This window comes from Clarias gariepinus, chromosome 16 (genome assembly GCF_024256425.1).
Source record: "Clarias gariepinus isolate MV-2021 ecotype Netherlands chromosome 16, CGAR_prim_01v2, whole genome shotgun sequence".
In the NCBI taxonomy this organism is placed as follows: domain Eukaryota; kingdom Metazoa; phylum Chordata; class Actinopteri; order Siluriformes; family Clariidae; genus Clarias; species Clarias gariepinus.
The window spans coordinates 28,844,252-28,859,091 of NC_071115.1; the positions used below are offsets into that span (position 1 = coordinate 28,844,252).

At 40.8% G+C, this 14,840-nt stretch overlaps 1 pseudogene; it reads left to right on the forward strand.

The window, feature by feature from the left end:
- The first annotated feature begins 6,816 nt into the window (after nt 1-6,816).
- Nucleotides 6,817-14,503, forward strand: LOC128544320 (aerolysin-like protein; annotated as a pseudogene).
- The last annotated feature ends 337 nt before the right edge of the window (nt 14,504-14,840 follow it).

A 14,840-nucleotide genomic window follows, 5' to 3' on the forward strand; every position in this document is an offset into this window, starting at 1 on the left:
TCAGCCTTCTGTGTTGTAAACTGTCCCTTTTTGCACAACAGTAAATCAATTATCTTACCTCTGTTGTTCTCCAAGTTCTCCAGTGTTATTTAAGTTTTTTTTTTTAGGTTTATTTAAATTTTTTCAGTTTTTCAGTTATTTCAATTCTCTATATGTATGTACATGTAGCAGAATTGACAATAACGTTGACTTTGCCTGATAAGGACAAATATTAGATTAGATTAGATTCAACTTTATTGTGATTACACATACCAGAAGTGCAATTAGCAGAAAGGGCAGGATAAAGGTATAAAGTCTAAGTACACCTAAGAGGGATATGTGCAGGGAGAAGCTATGGGTAACTATTACAGAAGGATATTATGGTAACTGGTATGGCTGGTAACTATACTTATGTGCAGGATATTATGTAAGCATAGTATACATATTGCAAGTAACTATAATTATAAATTTACAGTGGGTGGTCAATATATACAAGTTGTTATTAACTGTAGACAGGAATTTACAAATAGATATGAGCATAATAAAAAATGTATAATGTAATAGTTCATAAAACACCACAATAAAGAGGAGGATGGGTACAGTTTAGTAACCTTTGAAGTGGCACTTATTCAGTAAACAGTAAACAGACACAATTTTAGCCAATAAAACATTTTATTTAGAGGCAGAGCTGCTCCGTTTAAGAGTGTCCTCCACCCAACCTGTACACTCAATCTGCTCATTCATTCATTTATTTATGCTGTAGTAGCAGTCCATGGAACAGAATCCTTCAAACTCTCGGTCAGAATAAAATGACGAGACCTAAAACATTTCACGAGGCCTAAAAACATCTGTAGCGCAAAACGGACACCGATACAAACTGCCAACCCTTACTTTGAGTAAAAACCTGTCTGTGTTTCGTCTCACAGTAATATGTGTTTGTCGACAACAATTAAACGACAAAACAATTAATTGACGAAAATAAAGAAAATAATTATTTATATTGACTAACCACACCAAGCCTTACCGCCGCCATGTTCTTCCATGCTAAACTAAAGGTACTTACATATAAATAGGATTACCGCTGATTGGCCAACACAGAAGCTCCTTTCACCAATGAGAAAGCTTTTAACACGCCCCCTACCTTTTGGCACGCTGATTGGCCAACGCAGAAACTCCATTCACCAATGAGAAACCTTTCGGCACGCCCCCTACATTTTGACACGCCCCCTACCTTTTGGCACGTTGATTGGCCAACGCAAAAGCTTCATTCACCCACCAGTTTCTTTTGACATGCCCTCTACCCTTCGGCACGCCCCGACCTTTCGGCACGCCTTATCGCTTCAGCCTGCAGTTATCCCTACTAGGACACTGGCGCGGCGCTGCTAGTGTTAACTCACCGATATGGCGGAGTTTGTTAGGACATGTGTGCCTCTGTGTAATAGATCTCTTTTGGAGGGTCGGAATTCCCCCTTTCTCTCGCGCTCTCACCAAATCAGGGAGTTTTTCCGTCCATTTCTCAAGCACGCCTCAACGCTTCTTGTGAATGGGCAGGAGAGACTTCCTCTTTCACTTCCGCGAATATGGAGTTACTGCAGGTAAGTAATGCGTGCGATCGAGCGATTGCATATCATCTGGCCGCAGAAGCGGGATTTCCCCAAGTGCTCAAAATTAGACTAAAGGGTGAATGTTCCCATAAAAATATGTTCCCATAGCATTTTTGCGCAGCATCTCGTTCCTGCTTTTTCAGGGAACAGGGTCACAGCAAAGTAACCCAAGACGTTTTATTGTTGTTTGTAAGGGGACTTATTTAGAGAGTAACCTAATTTCAATTCTTTATATGTATGCACTGCACACGTAGCAGAACTGACAATAAAGTTGACTTTGACTTGATTTTGATATACCACAATGTATGGTCAGCTACTGGAAAATATATACATAACCCGTGTTGATGATGGCTAAAAGGCTAGTAGTAATTTATCAGCAGATTAAAAGCCCTGTCTGAAGTATAATCATGTCACTGGTGTTCTGTAGAGCCAGACCATGAAGTGTCTTAAAAACAAATACAATTTCTAAATGAAATTCATATTTGTCTACAAAGTCAATGTAAAAATGCAGTAAATTAAGGAGTACATCTCGGGTTACTTTGCTGTAACCCTGTTCCCTGAAAAGGCGGGAACGAGATGCTGCGTGAAAACGCTATGGGAACGCTATGGGAACATTCTTTTGTGTTGCCGGTTGTGAAGCATGTGTGTGTCAAACACGCCAAATTTTGGCATATATTATCTTGGTCAGGTGACGTCATCTGATGAAGCGCACCTGCAGGTTATAAATAGGAGTGAACCGGAAACATTCCTCAAATAAATTTTGTCTGAAAAGGACGTCCAGTCATGCAGGCAGTGCGGCATTGGAGCGCAGCATTTCGTTCCCGCCTTTTCAGGGAACAGGGTTACAGCAAAGTAACCCGAGAAGTTACCTTTCAAAGGCTACACTCGATGCTGCATGAAAACTATGAAACCTACAGTATCCTGCTCCGGAGTTGTAAGAGGCGGAGGACAGAAGCCTTCGAGGAAACTGGGTGCATGGTCAAGAATGTAAATAGTTCGGGTGAGGATGCTGAATAGCTCTGACTAGCCCAAGGGCAAAGTCTAGGCAGGAAGGGAACCCTGCAGATCTCCAAAAGTGATTATAAGAAAAACCATCTTGAGGGTCAGAAGCCAGACAGGCGCTGACTCTAGTGGTTTGGGAGGGGTGTCAGCCAGTCCCCATTCGTCAGGACGTGACAAGCCGAAATAGCGGCTACGTACATTCCTTGGGTACTAGGGCATAAGCCCGAGTAACTTTTTGCAGAACTCCAGCACTGAAACAATTCGGCACTGGACTGGGTCTACATGTTCCGCCATGCACCACTTTCAAATACCCTCTCCTTGAGGGCATACGTTCTTCTAGTGCGTTACCAGGGCTCCCAACTCCATATGCCCTGAAGTGTAAATCGCCTTGAGGGACAGAAACTCGTCCTGTGCCCAAAGAAGAACCTGGTGCGCTAGCTATTCAAGCGGCGCGAGCACAGTCTGCCTTGGCGATTATGTACAAGACTACCCTAGCGTCGTCCACTCGCACTAGGGCATGGTAGCCTGCTGGAACAGGTATTTCAGGGCCAAAATAAAGCCATCAGTTTGGGGCAATTGATGTGCCACGCAAGAAGAAGGCCTCTTCAGCTTCTTTGGGCTGGACAGCCATCTAAGACCGCAGCCCAGCCCGTGAGGGAAGCGTCTGTTGTTAGCATCTGCGATGACAAAAGGACGCACGTAGAGTGGGACCCAAAGTCAGAAACCAGGGTCTGAACCACATAGAAAGGGTATAAAGCCACCTGGCGCGTAACCCATATTTGCCTTCGGGGATTGGTCCTTGAGTAATCCCCTTGCTTTTAGCCAAACGATTTCATGTGCAGAGGCCCAAAGGTATCACCGTGGACACAGCTGCCATGAGACCTAAAAATATCTGAAAGTGATGAACAGTCACTTTCTGGCCTAGCTTGGTTTCTTTTAGGGTGTTGGAATGGATTCGACACGCGCAGGAGACCCCTGTGCCCGCATTGCGATTGAATCCTAGGTGACACCCAAAATGTTGTGTTCTGAGCAGGAAAGAGAATGCTTTTATGATGTTAAGTCTCAATCCAGGAACGGAGATGAGCTAGGACGAAATCCTGATGTCGAAGCGCTAGCTCCTGAAACTGAGCCAGCTAGCTAGTCGTCTAATGTTCGGGTTAGCTAGACCAAATGGAAGGACCCGATACTGGTAAACTTTGCCTCTGAAAGCAAACCTCAGGAACTTCCTGTGTTGTGGCAATATTTCTGTGTGAAATATATGCGTCCTTCAGATCGATTGTCACAACCAATCCCTTGGTTAAATTGAGAGCAATCACTTTGACAGTCAACATTTTGAACCTGTCTTATTTTGGATAGCGGTTTAGCCCGCGAAGATCGAAAATCGGACGCAGCCCCCCGTTCCTCTTGGGAATCAAGAAAAAAAAAACGACTGTAGTAGCATGACTCTCTGCCTCGTAGGGAAACATGTTCTATGGCCCCTATTCCCAGGAACATCTTGTAACTCCAAAGTCAGCAGATGTCCCCTTTCCGGTTTGACGGAAGTGGAGACCACGCCGTTGAAACGCGGAAGGCGATGTGAGAACTGGATCCTGTAGCTCTCACTACAGTGCTCAGTACCCAAGGAAATAAACTTGGCAGTAGCTTCCACGCTGTCAGTTTCTCAGAAAGGGGCAGAGTCATTGCGGTTAGACTGTGGTGTTAGCTGTTTGGCATCTTCAACATGGCAGAGAAAAACCGAAAAACTAACATTTCTTAGAGACCGGTGTTGTCCGAAACACCAGTGGTGGCGGAGCAAAAACACTGACCTCCTAGAGGTGCCAGGGAGAACACTTCATCTGTGAGAGGAATTCTATGTGCCCCTCCCTTGGGGGAGCCACTCCCACGGTCCTGGGCGACCTCAGGATTTCTTCTTCGTGAAGGAGACAGTCCGACTTCTTCAAGGCTGATTGCAAAGCGTGGCGTGGCGCACCCCAGTCTTACGAGGGGGTGCCCGACTCATAACGCTCTATTACAGCGCTTAGCACCTCGCAAGAGTCAGACCCAGTCAGGGCTGGGTGGCCAACAGTCCCGACCCTTAAGCATGGCGGGGAAGGACTTTCCCTAAAGGGTTGTTCATATGGACGCGAGAGAAAGGGGGATTCCTGTCTCATGCACGTCTGCCAGATTGCACTGTTTAACCCAGGAATGCAGCAAAACAACAGTGTGAAAATCGTGCTCCGAAAGAGCGGAGGCACGGATCTCCTAACAAACTTCACCATATCAATGAGTTAATACTTTTAAATTCGCTTGCACACATCACATGCAAACAAAATATTCGGTGCTTTAAAGACAAAAAGATCTGAGGAATGTTTCCGGTTCACTCCTATTTATAACCTGCAGGTGCGCTTAATCAGATGTCGTCACCTGACCGAGGTTATATACTGTATGGCAAAAATTTGGCGTGTTTGACACACACTTGCTTTACAGTACAACCGGCAACACAGAAAGATGTTCCCATAGCGTTTTCACGCAGCATCGAGTGTAGCCTTTGAAAGGGAACTAGTTTACGCTTTTATCACCTCTAGGTTGGACTATTGTAATGCCTTATTGTCTGGTTGTTCAACTAGATGCAAAACAAGCTTCATCTAGTCCAGAATGCAGCAGCGAGAGTCCTTACTAAAACCAGTAGACATGAGCACATCACACCTATCTTCACTCCATTGGCTCACCGTGAAATTTCACATTGATTTTAAAATACTACTCTTGACATATAAATCATTAAATGGTCTCGCGCCGCAGTATCTGAGCGAACTGCTAGTGTCTTATGATCTGCCATGCCTACTTCGATCAAAGGATGCAGGCTGCTTGTCAGTACCGCGTATTATGAAAACTACAGCTGGGGCCAGAGCTTTTTCTTACAAAGCCCCAAAATTATGAAATAGTCTTCCAAATAATGTTCGGGACTCAGACACAGTCTCAGTGTTTAAGTCCAAGCTAAAAACCTATTTATTTAAACATTTTTATAAATAGATTTGTCTTGGGTAAAGGGGCAGATCTGGGGGACTCATAGACGTAGAGTATTATGGTGATCTGGTAGGTTTAGATGCTGTCTTCCCCACTCTCATTGATCACTTAACATGTCTATGTTACCTTCTGACTTTCCCCTTTTAGTAATGTTATAGTATACTGTTATAGTTAGTCCTACATTACATTATACATTATGTGACTGCGACCATACCTAATTGTTATCTCTCCTCGTCTGCTCTCTCCTCTTCTGTTCTCTCTCCCCCTCTCTCTCTTCCCTATCTCCCCCTCTCTTTCTTTCCTCTCTCTGTCGAGCTACACATGTCATTTCTGAGCTGCCAGTGATCCAGACTTCCTCTGCCTTCCAGACCTGTCTGACCCATCCTGGTGCCCCACTTCTGGTTGGAAATCTCGTCGCGTGGATGCCCCGTGTGTCTTTTTGGGATGCGTCTGGTGTCTGGGGATGGTTTCCCTATACCATAAAGACGGTTCTGGCCTCGACTGGTGTTGAGAGCTGTTTCTCTGAGGACTTGGCTGCGGTTGCTTGATAGGTTAAGCGACTGCAATTGTCTCCAATAACTACCTGGACTCCATATTAACATCAATTAACATCTACTGTTATAGTTGAACTGCCTGCCACCTAACACACTGTATAAATGCAGATCAATTCCTGCTTTCTATTTCATCCGAATGAGGATGGGTTCCCTGTTGAGTCTGGTTCCTCTTAAGGTTTCTTCCTATTACCATCTCAGGGACTTTTTCTTTCTACTGTCGCAAGCTGCTTTGCGTCAATGACAATTGTCAAAAGTGCTATACATATAAAATTGAATTGAATTGAATTGAATAAGGTTCGCCAAGGTCATTTATAAGGGAATTCTTGATTAAAGCAAACATAACAGCACAGACTTACTCACAACATAAATAAAATGTCTAATAAAACTTAAACTTATGGTTGAGCTGTGTCAGCAAATGTTTTTTTTTTTTTTGCGAGCACAAACGAGCGAGATTAGTTTGAAGTGGTGCGGACAGTATGAAGAGGCTGAATTAAACTTTTAATATCTTAAAAACTAATGGAGCACAAATGTTTATTATGTGTTGCATACGGTTTGTTTGTGTTAGTTAATGTCAGCTAGGGGGGGCAAGTATATTACTAATGAATTACTTTTTCATAAAAGGTTTTGTTAAAGAGTATGCACTGGCCATTAGCCAGTATAAAGCCAGTATATACGCCATCTGGCATTTTATTATTATATCTAAATTTCACAATAAAAATATTTATTTCCAGTTAAACTTGTGAAAGCCTAAATATATATTTGTTTGCACTTTTAGGTCGAGAACATGTCATACCTGACATACGTTGTTTCAGTTGGTAGAAAGGGAGAAAATCCTTTTGATTTCAATGGCACTGAAAATGGAACCGTGTTGAAAAAGATCTCTGTGTGAATCGAGGGATCGCATTTGTGGGCCATTAAAGTTTGGCTCAGTAATGACCAGTCATGTCAGTTTGGTCTATCGAAAGGGGTGAATACAGATTTTGTATTTGAAGATGATGAGCATTTTACTTCCTTTTCACTTGGAAAAATGAAAATGGAGGTCTGGCTGCCATCAAATTCAAGACAACTCAATCCCGGGAGTTCTTTGCAAGCATTAAAAGCAAAAATTAAAAAAAAAGTTTCAGTTGATGTTGGTTCCGGAATCTGCATCGGAATTAAAGGAAGTTTCGATTGGAGCTTGGTTTCCTCGGGCTTCATGTTCCATAACACAATCAAGTCTACTGAGCTTACAGATGTTCTGTATCCTACACTAAATAATGTGAAACCCAACGTTAAAGTCAATGAGGTCAAAAGGATGACATACCAGAATAACAGCAATTTAATTAAAGAAAGTAAAATTGAAAGCTCCAAAAAAATTATCCAGAAATCCTCCTGGTCGATTACCGACAAACTGGAATTTACATGCAGGCTGGGAGTGAAGGCAGCAGTTCCACTGATTGCAGAGGGCAGAATGAATTTTGAATGAAAACTTGGAGTTGAGGGTAGATATGCTTCAGAGACCAGTGAAGAGAAAATGGAGCTTTACTTGTTTCCTGTTAAAGTTCCTCAACGTAAAACTGTGGTGGCGACGATCAGACTTGGCGAGGCTAAAGTTAATCTCCCCCTCAAAGGGAAAGTCAAGATTACCTGCTTTAATGGTGGTGTGCTGAAGTTTAACACCAGTGGAACCTACAAGGGTGTCACTTATACTGGTGCAAACATAGTTGTGAATGGATCAGACATAGATGCTTCGATCTAGGTCGACCACCTTCAAGTCGTGCAGACCCAGATTTTGATTTGTTAATCATTTTTTAAACGCATTATAAATAATATCATATTTGATTTGATTTTGTATCCTTAGTTTGACTGTAACTCGCTGTAACAATTGTATTTGATTATTTCTTGTTCACTTATTAAGGAAGATTATAATCTGTGAAGATTTCCATTAATAAAATCAGTCTCAACAAAATCAGTATTATGTTACTGTATCAGTGTTACTTCTGTAGTGCTACATTGTTTCAATTAGTTTTTGCCTAAAGGCATGCCTTTATCCTGTCTGTCCTTAGACACGTCATATGGTGCTACAGTAAAGCAGCATCACTTTTGCATGCAGCCCGTTGACGCAGTAAAGCACCATATACCACACTTTGTCCACAACACAAACAACACAACAAATAATCATTATATCTCAAATGACGAAGCTCTCAATGTTGCTGTTATAGAAAATAAATTGACACCACATGACCTGTTAGAACTAAGATTTCAAAAGGTAACCGTTTGAATCAAAAGCACATCCCCAAATTACATTCACATTTGTATCCTAATAAATTCATAAGAAACAATACATTGTGTTACATGAAATTCCAACATTCAGTACCAATCTACTATCTGTTAAGCCACGCCCAGCGACATCATGTCATGGGTCTGCTGTACCAATACATCTTTTGTAGAAAACGTATTGTTATTAATGGCACAGAACATCATTTCCAGGAATTGTTTGCAGATTGCAGGTAACAAGCACGTACTGTGAATTTACACTGCAGATTTGCCTAGTGAAAAAAAAGTGATGTCAATTTGGCAGAGAATGTAGAGCACACCGCACCGAATACAGATGTGCAGCATCTGAAGTGCATTATTGCACAGCAATTCGCCTACAATTAAAATATTCAAATTATTACTACATAATGTTAAATCATTTTGTCCTAGCAGAAAAATCACATAATGAACAACTCAAAACAAATGTACTTTATTGTACAGGTATTATTACTTTTGAACTAGAAGCCTCTCTTTGTATGAGCTGTTACTACCGAACAAATTAATATTAACCCATTTTTCATGTTTACGCTAAAACTCGGGTCCAAGCTGTTCTGTTAATCCAAAATAATGCGCATATTTTGACCAGTCAAATTAGAGAATATAACTCTGGTGCAGGACAAATATCTTTATACAACAGTTACTGTACCTTTAAGTCTAGCACATTCCACCGACACTTGATTGGACTGAGATCTGGGGGATTTAAGGGCCAAGTTAACACCTTGAACTCTATGTCGTGTTCCTCAGATCATTCCTGAGTGTTTTAAAGTGTGTCATGCTGCATTATCTTGCTGAAAGAGGCCATGCCGTGAGGGAATGTCATCACCATAACTTGGGACAACTTGGTGTTCAACAGTCTTTACGTAGGTGGTACATGTCAAAATAACATTCAAATCAATGCCAAGACACAAGGTTTCCCAGCAGAGCATCACACTGCCTCCCCACTGGCTTGCCTTTTTCCCATAGTGCATTTTAGTGCCATCTCTTCCATAGGTAAGTGACACACACACAGCCATCTACATGATTTAAAAGAAAATCTGATTCATCTGACCAGGCCACCTTCTTCCATTTCCATTCAAGGTCAAGTTTTGATGCTTTGACGAAACAAATAACATCAAACCAACTAGCTGATTAAAGATCTGGATGACAGACACTTCTTCAATGTGATGAAGAAGGACAGGGGGGAAGATGATAAAAACAGGGACATTTTCATGCAAAATAATAAGTAGTGTTACGTTTTGTGAAGATTGTATTATGACAAAGCATCTACTCCAATAAAAAGTTAGGACTTGATTGCCCTACCTCGTTTACCTTTGTGCAAAACAAAAGTGAGCAATTCAGGAAAAAAATGATAATTTCATTCGGGGCTCCTGTTGTTTCTTTACAAGCTGCATACTTGTATTTTGCCTAAAAATGCCTAGATAGTGTGTGGCATCCTCGTCACCTTTTTGGATCTGTTCCAAATCATTCGGAAAAGCTTGTACAGGGAAACGAGAGTAAACACTCATCCCTCTTGTCCAAAAAAATTGTTACAACTCAGCACTTTTCTGTTGGTTACAATTTTGTTTTAAGACTCGTTAGTAATAATTTTTTAAAGATTTCAAACACACTTTTACATTTGCATGGTAAATCACCAAATACTGCGCTGTTGTACTGTTTTCAATTTAAGGTGAACGGACTTTACATACACTACCGTTTAAAAGTTTGAGGTCACTTTCTAACTCCATGATCGTTCCTGGTTTTTATTTCTTTCTGCTGAAGGTGGTCAAAAATGCATTGATCTCCTTTGAACAGTTAATGGTGAGATGTTTCTGCTACTTCTGCTCTGTAAAGACTTCATAACGCCTCTAATCTGAGGTGCTGTTAATTGGTCATTTTTCAGGCTGATAACTCTAAATGAACTTCTCGTTTGCGGCAGAGGTAGGTTTTGGTCTCGCCCTCCTGGGACGGCCTTCATGAGAGCCAGTTTCATTATGGTGCTTGACGGATTTTGCAAATGCACTTGACAATACTGTTCTTGCAAGAACTATTACAGAAAGGCTGACCTCTGTGTCTTAAAATAACAACTAACTGTTGTTTTTGTTGTTGTTACGTAATTACCTAATTCCATATGTGTTATTTTATAGTTTTGAAATCCCTAGTATTGTTATAGAATAAAAAAAATAAATCACTAAACAAAAACAAGGAAATTTGCAAGTGACCCAAAACTTTTGAATGGTAGTGTATATTTTTATAGTGTCAAGTTTTTGGAATTGGGGTTGTATGTACTGTTATGCACTTTTGTGGCAAGGCAATGACACAGATACAGAGAGCATTATGGTTCCCAAACAGGTGCTAGTTTGTTAGCACACAGTCAATATGTATTAGTCTTTAGTGTCACAATTGTGCAGGAGTGTGGGAGCGCAAATTTATCCGAGCATGGGGATAACGTAGTCATCTTCCCAGCGAAGACAGTAGCAGTTGGGCAGTCAAGGTTATGCCGATAGGCCAGGCTTGCAGAGGCGGAGGGTGAGATCACAGGGAAGACAGTCAAGTCGGGGTGAGATCTCCTCTGCCCGCGCTCTGGAACTCTCAGAATCTAGAGAAGGTGGATAAGAGAGCAGTCTTAGTCCACTTCTAGAACAGAAGACTACACTTACCGATCTTACGGTCGAATTTCCTTTTATGGCCGGGCTCTGACTTCAGGATGGTGAGTGATAATTTAAAGCTGGCTGTGCAGGATTATGGCCCCCTGTCCCTTTCTGAAGAGCCATGCTGCTGGCCTTCGTACTGAATGGCATGTTATAGCTGTGCGAGGAGATGTTACTAGCATATAAGGTGTTGGTCTTCATCCCAACATCACAATACATTTAGGCAGACGCTCTTATCCAGAGCGACTTAGATTTTTTGGATCTCATTATTATACTGAGAGTTGAGGGTTAAGGGCCTTGCTCAAGGGCCCAACAGTGGCAACTTGGTAGTTGTGGGGTTTGAACCTGGGATCTTCTGAACCGTAGTCCAATGCCTTAACCACTGAGCTACCCCTAAACAATACATATACTGGGTTGGGTGTATGGACCTGGGCAATGAAAAAGGTTGCCCTGAAAGGAATCTTAGAGTACGTGAATTGGGTGGGCTGGCACAGTGGAACACGACAAGTTACAGCAGGATCCAGGTAGTTCTGGTATTTATTAGGCAAAATTACTGTAGCAGTGTAGAAACAGAGTCAAACCTCACTTGACAGGTCATTAATCCAGAAGACACAGGCACACAGACAGACAGAAAAGGCCAGCCGAGAACAGACTGAAAAAAGAGTCAAATAACAGTTAGATACTGGAACAAACAGGGCTTCAGGGCTTAAACACAATGCAAAAGAGACAATCTGGCACAGAGAGAAGTGAGTCTGGTATAAAGAGTTTAAGGAGAGCAAAGTTAATGCATTCTGTTATTGAGGAAACCCATGCTGTAAACCAACTAGGCTGGGGTTCTCTGGAATATACAGTACCAAAATGTCAGGTAAAAGAGGAAAAACAACCAAAAAGTGCATGAATGCAAATCCATGGCAACATAGTGGTGTAGTTGTTAGCACAGTTGCCTTACACCTTTAGGGTCCAGGGTATGTTTCCCTCCTTGCATCTGTTTGCATGGAGTTTGCACGTTCTCCTGTGTTTGGTTGGTTACCTTTAAGTACTCCGTTTTTCTTCCATAGTCCAAAAACACGAGACTAGGATAATTGGTATTTCTTAATTGCCCATAGTGTGTGAGTGAGTGTGTGCAATGAATTGGCACCGTATCCAGGGTGTCTGCTGCCTAGTACCCCAACTCCCCTGGGGTAGTCTGTAGGCCTTTTGCTAGCCTGTGGAAAACTCGGTATCTCTGGTATAAAATATAGGATTGTGAAAAGTTTTTTTTCATAATTTTATTTATAAAATTAAACTTATTCTAAATTCGCTGCACGGTAAGTGAAATATTTACAGCCTTTTTATTCATATTGTATAAATACACTCTATCTCTCTGTCTAGTTCAGTAAATGCAACTACGATCATGGGAAAGACTGCTGAATTGACCGTTGTTCAGAAGATCCCCAGAAGGTCATCGCTGAAGGAACTGGCTGTTCACAGAGTACTGTATCGAAGGATATTCATGGAAAATTTAACAAGAATGTATACAAACACACACACACACACACACACACACACATTTATTGGAAGTGTGACATTAGGACCAAGACCACTCATTTCACAGCCTCTTCGACCTTAACCATAAACTTGATTCCATGTTTTAAAGAAGGCATTTCTTGCTTCTGACTACTTCCTTGTACTGTAGGATCCTGCTATTCTAGACGTTGGTTAATAAACAACTCTGAAGATTATTGCAAAATACATTCATCCGTCCTTTTAGTATGGTAGCACTTTATTATAATGTTCCAAAAACAAATATTATTTATACCACAAAACATCTATAACAGTATGGATTGGCTAGTTTACAAATCTCGACAACAAATGAATCCAGACTGAATACAGTACCTTTTATATGTCAATGTATTTCTCTTATGCTGACTAATGTTCAGTTTATCCATGAATAAATCCACATAGATTGGGAAAAATTTCATGTAATTACTAAAAAAAAAAAAAATGCTCATGTATGTAGGAATTAATTCTGGTCTAAACATCTCAGTGTTCAGATTTTTGTCAGTTAACCTTATTTACTTGGTTTCCCATAGTAATGTAATTTAATTGTAATGTTAAAGCTTAAAGGATAGTGTAGTCATGTTGAAGCTCATGGGAGTCAGATACAAAATGAGAATGCTTCCCTTTATTATCTAAACCAAAGCTCATCTAAAACTTGACTTTTTACCAAAAAGTTGATTTTTCTTTTTAACTTACTTAGAAATGTATTTGCCTTGAATACAGTATGTATTGGCCTTTTTAAGGTTCAGAGCAAGATCATGTCTTCTGTGTCATACCTGGTAAATGCTAAAGAAATTGTTGGGAATAGAGGAACTGCTTTCATATTCAATGGAGCTGAAAATGGAAAGATGCTGAATAGGATCTCAGTGTGGGTTGGTAGACAGGAGGTAAAAGCTATTAAGTTTGTTTTACTGATGACCAGTCCAAGCATTTTGGAGAAGCTGAAAGCAAACAGATCAAAACAGAGTTTATATTTGAGATGGAGAGTTTTTCACCTCCTTTTCACTTTGGCCAAATGGAGATGAAGCACATCTTGGTGCCATCAAATTTAAGATAAATAACTTGTGGGAGTTCTATGCATGCATGGCAAATAAAAATAAAAAAACAGTTACAGTTGGGTGGCACGGTGGTGTAGCGGTTAGCACTGTCACCTTGCACCTCCAGGGTTCGGGTACTCCGGTTTCCCACATTCTAAAGACGTAGATCAGGTTAACTGATGTTCCCAAATTTTCCATAGTGTGTGATTTAGTGTGTGTATGTGTGTGTTCCCTGTGATGAACTAGCATCCTGTCCAGGGTGTACCCCGCCTTGTGCCCTAAGTCTCCTGGAATAGGCTCCAGGCCCATCGCGACCCTGAATACAGAATGAAGCGATATAAAAAAGTGAGTTGATGTTTCCTCTGAGCTCTGCATGGGAATCAAAGAATGTTTCAGATAAAAGAGGTTAGGTTCACCATATTGTTTGTTCATTAGTACTATCAAGTCTATTAAGCTCACAGATGTTGAGGATGAAAGAAATTCATGATGGTAAACCAAAAGTGGATATCAGGGAAGTCCAATCTATGACCTACTACAATAACATTAAAGAAATTCAAAAATACAACATTTAAAATGGCAAAAATTACTGAAACCTCCCCCTGGTATGTAACCTACAGTACAAGATACAAATTAAAAATCAGAGTTGAGCGTACAAATGCTTATATGCTTTTCCTATTAAAGTTCCTCCAGGTACGATGGGTGGATGTGGACATCACACTTGGTGAGGCTGAAGTTTATCAAGATTACCTGCCATTATAGAGGCGTGATGGAGTTTTAAAACCTGTGGAACCTACAAGGGCATCATTTACACTGGTGGAAACATATTTGTGAACGAATCAGACAAAAAACTTGGCAGGGCCTAAGCTTCAGAGTAAGTTCAATATAAGGAATCCCATTAAGATAATTGAAATTGAAATCTTTGTGTTTGATGTTACCTTGGTTTAAATGATTAATTTTCATTATTAACTTTTCGTAATCACAATGATTTTCAATCCCTATTTAAAGATCTGGCAACCAAGTCAAACAGTGAATTGATTTACCCTGCTCACCGTCCAGGGGTACTGGCTCACAGGTTTGACTAATAAAACATTCTTTCAAAAAGATTCTAAATAATTAATATGACTAAACGTATTTCATGTTAATTTAGTTTTACTCCAGCTTGCTGTGACAATTTTATTTCCTAAAAGGAAGAATAAAGTC